The sequence below is a fragment of the Chrysochloris asiatica genome, unplaced genomic scaffold, assembly GCF_000296735.1.
Source record: "Chrysochloris asiatica unplaced genomic scaffold, ChrAsi1.0 scaffold00029, whole genome shotgun sequence".
NCBI lineage: Eukaryota > Metazoa > Chordata > Mammalia > Afrosoricida > Chrysochloridae > Chrysochloris > Chrysochloris asiatica.
This window is the reverse complement of record NW_006408547.1, coordinates 24,480,278-24,486,400: the sequence shown is the minus strand read 5'-3', so window position 1 is coordinate 24,486,400 and position 6,123 is coordinate 24,480,278.

Here is a 6,123-nt window from a genome sequence, read left to right as displayed (position 1 = left end):
ATTAGTTAGATGTATATTAATTAGTTAGGTGTAACCATGCATTAGTTGGATGTGTATTAGTTAGGTGTAACTACACATTAGTTAGATGTAGGTTAATTAGTTAGGTGTAACCATGCATTGGTTGGATGTGTATTAGTTAGGTGTAACTACACATTAGTTAGATGTATATTAATTAGTTAGGTGTAACCACGCATTAGTTGGATGTGTATTAGTTAGGTGTAACTACACATTAGTTAGATGTAGGTTAATTCGTTCTCAAATGTATGAAGATTTCCCTGCTATCTTTCTGACATTAATTTCAAGTTCTGTTAGATTGTGGTTGACAAATACATTTGGTATGACTTCACTTCTTTGACATTTGATAAAGTTTGTTTTCTAGCCCAGGACAGGGCCGCCCTTTAGATACGGTCCATGGACACTGGAAGAGAATGTGTGCCATTCTGTTGTTGATTAATCAGTATGTAAATGTGAGCTCCCATTAGTTGATGATGTTAAGATTTTCTATATCCATATTGATTTAGTATTTAGGCATTCTAGCATTCAATTTAGAAGTGCTATCATTTCTTGGCAGGTTGACCCCGTTGTTATTCTAGAATGTCCCTTTTACTCTGAAGTCTATTCTCATATCAGTATAGCTATTTCTGTTTCATTGGCTTAGTTTGCATGGCACCATTCCCGGCTTTTTCTGTCTAACCTGCCCATATTTGAAGTGAAGCTCCTGAAGACAGCATACCTACTGCTGTCAATTTTGACCCCTAGTGACCCACAGGACAGACTGGACGGGCTCCATTGGGCTCCCAAGGCTATAAGTCTCTATGGACTCAGACGGTTTCATCTTTCTCCCATGGAGCATCCGGTGGGTTCAAATTGCTGACCTTTAGGTAAACAGCACAAATGCGTAACCAACTGTGCCACTGGAGTTTCTTGAAGGTAATGTCGTTGGGTTATTTTTTTTAACCCAATATGTTGATCTGTCTTTTAATTGGCGTACTTAAACAATGTATATTGTCCTGGTATGGTGCTGTAAGGTAAACCCTAGACTGTCAGCAGTTCAAACCCATCAGTCACTCCTCAGAAACCCTATACAGCGTCACTATAAGTTGGAACTGATTCAATGACACTGAACAACAACATATGATGTAATCAATGTATTAGGACTTAAGTCTGCCATTTTGTTTTCTGTTTGTTCGCCTTGTTTTTCATTTCTTTGTATCTTTTCCTTGTGGATTACTTAAACCTTTTTTTTTTAACTCCATTTTGATTTATTAGAGTTTTTGAGTGTATCCTTTTTGTATAGCTTTGTATGGTTTCTCTAGGGATCGGTGGTTTCTCAATTTTATATAAATAACTGATCATATTCAACTGGTGTCATTTTACCAGTTTGGTGGTGGCGTGCTGTCTAGTTGGTTCTGACTCCTAGAACCCCTATATACGGTTTCCAAAGCAGTGTATCTTTATGGGAGCAGAAAGTCTCATTTACTCCCAGAGTGGCTGGCAGATTCGAACTACTGACCTTGTGGTTAGCAGCCCAATGTGTAACCACTGTGCAACCAGGGGTCCAGTCTGTGTAAAGTAGAAAATCTTACACCTTTCACATGCCCACCTTCATCATATAATACTGCATAATTGCTTTATTCCCTCTACATACATTTAGAGTCACATCAGGCAGTGTTGTAATCTTGGCTTCAATCCAACATCATTTAGAAAACTCAGGAAGCAAAAGATAGCCCATATTTTTCTTTACAAGTTCTTTTGGACTTCCTGATATTCCATAATTCTTTCCTTATCATTTTCTGTTTAGAGAAATTCTTCTAGCAATTCTTGTAGTATAGGCCTGCTAGTAACAAATTCCGAGACGTTCTTCATTTGGGAATTTCTGGATTTCCTCTTTATTATGGAAGTTAGATGCAGGAGAAACTCTACAGAGGTCTTTTCTTTCAGCACTTGAAAACTATTGTCACTTCCTTCGAGCTGCCCTGGTTTTTGTTTGTTTGTTTGTTTGTTTATGATAAATCTGCTGTTATGCTCATTGCTTTTCCCCCCCGATAAAGTGTTTTTCTTGACTACTTTCATGATTTTTGTCTTTGTCTTTAGTTTTCAGAAATTTAGTTACCATGTGGAGCTGTGGGTTAATGCACCAGACTGCAAAGCCGTTTGAACTGCAAGGTTGGCAGTTCAAGTTCACCAGCTGATCCTCGGAAACCCTATACAGGGTCGCTGTGGGTCGGAATCGACTTGACGGCACTTCACAACAACAACAACATCTTAGTATAGGTTTGTTGTTGTTTTTTTTGACAGATTTACCCTTTTTAGATAAGCTCATTTTTATAAATCAGAATTTAAGTTCTTGCCAAATTTGGGAAGTCTTCAAACATGAGTACTTTTTCAGCCCATCTTTTCTTTTTCTCCCAGGACTCCAATAACATAAATGTTAACTTTTTTGTTAAAAGTGCTATCCATATCTGAAGCTTTGTGTGTGTGTATATATATATATATTTTTTTTTTCCCCCCCTAGTCTATTTTTTTCCTGTTGTTCAGATTGGATCATTTCTATTGTTCTAAATTCCAATTCTGTGATTTTTCCCCCCTCTGTTAACCTCCATTCCACTGTTCAGTTACCATTTGAACATTTTTGTTACTGTATTTTTCAGTTCTAAAATTTCCATTTGGTTCTTCTTTGCATTTTATACCTGTATGCTGAGACTTTCTACTTTTTTGTTTCAAGCATGTTTGTAATGGCTCATTGAACATTTCATGATGGTTTTATCATTTTGAAATCTTTGTCACCTCAGTGTTGGCATGTACTGGATGGCTCTTCTTTTTCTCAACTTTGAGATCTTGGTGTGACGAGCGTTTATCAATAGAAACCTGAGCATTTTGTATGCTTTATGAGGCACTGGGTCTTATTTAATCCTTCTGTTTTAGCTCCTTTTTTTCTGACTCTTCTGCAGCAGAAAAAGGGGCACCTTATTACGTAGAGGTGTAAATCCAGTGACATCCACGGAAGGAATAGCTCCTCAGAACTGCTGGGTGTCAGTAGAAGTTTCCTGTGGTTTTCATGGATGCTGCAGCGGGGGTGTCTTGTTCCTGCCGGGTGGTGGAACTCGGTCAGGCATTCTCACAGACAGCCCAGATGGTGAGCGGAAGGAGCATCTGGCTACTGCTAGCTGCATATGAAATCCCAGCCCCCCCCCTCCCCGCCCCCCCCCCACACACATTATCTGGGACCGGTTTTTATAGAGCAGCCAGCCCTCCATTTTCAGAGCATGCCTGGGGAAAACCGTCCTCTGTAAATGTCACCTCCCTGCCTTTCCACCCCGCAGGGCCTGCCTGGAGGAAGGTCACTTTGAAAACGTGTGTAGGGTTCAGCATGGACAGTGCAAGCTTATGGAATTCAGGAACTAACCTAGGAAGCCTAAATTCGAAGACTTTCAGAAAGAGTTCTGATGAATTTGAAGAGCATCTCTGTGTTTCACAAAACAGAGATGATGGCTTTATTCTGCCGACAAGGTTTGATGTCAGAGGGAGCTGCCCTCTGACCCACGAGCTGTGAACAATTGTGCTGTCCTAAGCACAATCTACATTTTTAGTGTCCCCGAATTCCAATAAAACGGGACCATGGTGACCGGGAGCCAAAAAGTGCGGGGTGCCAGGCCACGAGCCACTCCGAAGGAGAAAGGTAAGGCTTTCTGTTCCTGCAAAGATTACAAAAAAAAAACAAAAAAAACAAAGCCTCATTAATCCTATACAGGGTCACTATGAGTCAGAACTGACTCGATGGCACGTGACAACAACGAAACTCCAAAGTTGAGATCAGGAACATTTTTAAGAAAAAATAAAACTGTGTTTCAGTAAGAACTTTTAAGAGTCCAAGTTAAAACATTAAAAAACAAAACAAGACAAAAAAAATTGCTGCCATTGAACACTGCGTTAACCCAACCCACAGTGATCCTAGAACAGAGAGGAAGTGTTTCATAGCTTTTCCGAGGTTGTACGTCTTTACGGGAGCTGACTGCCCACAGGTTTCTCCTACAGAGTGCAGCTGATGGGTTCAAACTGCCAACCTTGAGGCTAGCAATGGAGCACTTAGCTACTGCGCCACCAGGGCTCCTTTTAAGGGGTTTGTTTTACAGGCATCTGTCGATATTGTTGTTAAGTGCTGTTGAGTGGATTCCGACTCCTAGCGAGCCTGTATAGGGTTTCTGAGAAGCAGTGGTTTGAACTGCCGACCTTATAGTTGGCTCATAGTCCAGTGCTGACCCTACACCGCCACATCTAAATTATCTTAAAGAAAAGAAACAAAATAATGACGAGGGGATTTTTCATTATCACCTTTACAAAGAAACTTTCAAAATTTGGCTTTGTAGATTTCTCAGAGGTGAAGTCTCCTAGAGCTAGATGTAGTTGTTGTTGTTGTTATGTGCCATCGAGTTGGTTCCGACCCATAGCGACCCTGTACAGGGTTTCACGAGGCTGTAAATCTTTACGGGAGTAGAAAGCCTCATCTTTCTCCCGCGGAGCAGCTGGTAGTTTCGAACCGCTGACCTTAAGGTTCGCAACCCGATTCATAACCACTACGCTACCAGAGCTAGATGTAGAGCAGCCATTATTTTGATCAGTTTCCATTCAGAAAGGGGTTGGTGAACAAGAGCAAGTCCCCACCTAGATGCACTGACACAGTTGCAGCAGCAATGGGCTCAAATGTACCAATTATGAGGCTGGCCCAAGTCCAGGAAGTGTTTCGTTCCATCATGCACAGGGTTAGTATGAGTCGGAACCGACTCAACAGCGCCTAACAACAACAACTAACAGTTCAATCCAGTGATACATTTGTACAAAGCCCACTGAGACATATTCTTTTTGAATGGCATGACCCTTGCAACCTAAATGCAGATATGTGTGACCCAGTTAATAGGTCAGCAGATGTCTCCATGACACCTATGTGGTGGTGGCTGTTAAATGCCAGCCCGTCGGTTTCAACCCAGCGACTTTGTATAGGGTCCCATGGAATAACTGGTGGATTCGAACCACCGACCTTGCAGTTCAAACCGACATTGCAGTCAAGTGGTTTATCCTACAGCACCGCACCAGGACTCCATAACACCTATGTAAAACCCTTAAAACACACACACTCAAAACCACTAAAGCCCTGATGGTTATGTGTTGGGCTGTTAACCGTAGGGTCAGTGGTTTGAATCCACCAGCTGCTGTCCTAGAGATTTACAGCCTCAGAAACTCTAAACAAGGTCACTATGAGTTAGAACCGACTCAGGAGTACACAACAACAAAGTCTATGTGTCAATGACCTGTAAGCTGCTGACATTAAAATCATCTGTGCTTTACGGTACCGGTGCCCAGGTGATGTTGTTGTTGTTGTTGTCCATCCTGACTCATAGCCAATGAAACACCGCCCAGTCCTGAATCATCCTCACACATGTTACTGTGCCCAGGCTACTGTGGGTGTTGTGAAGTGCTGTGGAGTCGGTTCTGACCCATAGTGACCCTGTATATGGTTTCCGAGGAGCAGCTGGTGAGCTTGAACTACCACCAACCTTGTGGTTCAACCTGACTTCGTCGTCCAGCGCATTAACCCACAGCGCCACTGCAGGACTCCAGTGCAGATCAATTACATCAGAATCTCTGGAAGTGGGGCTAAGCAGCTATAGATTTTACAACTTCCCAAGTGTCTCCAGTGTGCCTGAGGTTGGGGACCATCAGCCAGACCTTTACTACTCAGTGTGATCCTCCATCAAGCATGGTCTCTGCTGGCGAGCTTGGTGTAAATAGTCTCAGGCCCTATTCAGACCCTCAGAACCAGTACCTGCATTGTAGCCAGGTGCCCAGGTGATTGATGTGAGGAGTGCCTCTAGATTTTAGGGTTGGGGATTCCTCCACGGAAACAAAAAGGTCTAAAGAGGCTTCAAGTCCTTCCACCCCAAAATGAAACCGAGCATTCCAAGAGCTGGGAGGTGAAGAAAAGCCTTCTGGGAACTGTGAGCCTTCCTATCTTGGAATGGTGTCTCCTGGCTCTTGCTCATATAATGTTGAAGTATCTACTGCAACTGCATTTGCTTTCATAACTTGACTTTACTTCTGTTGTGATTCAGCATTACCTGTTGTCAG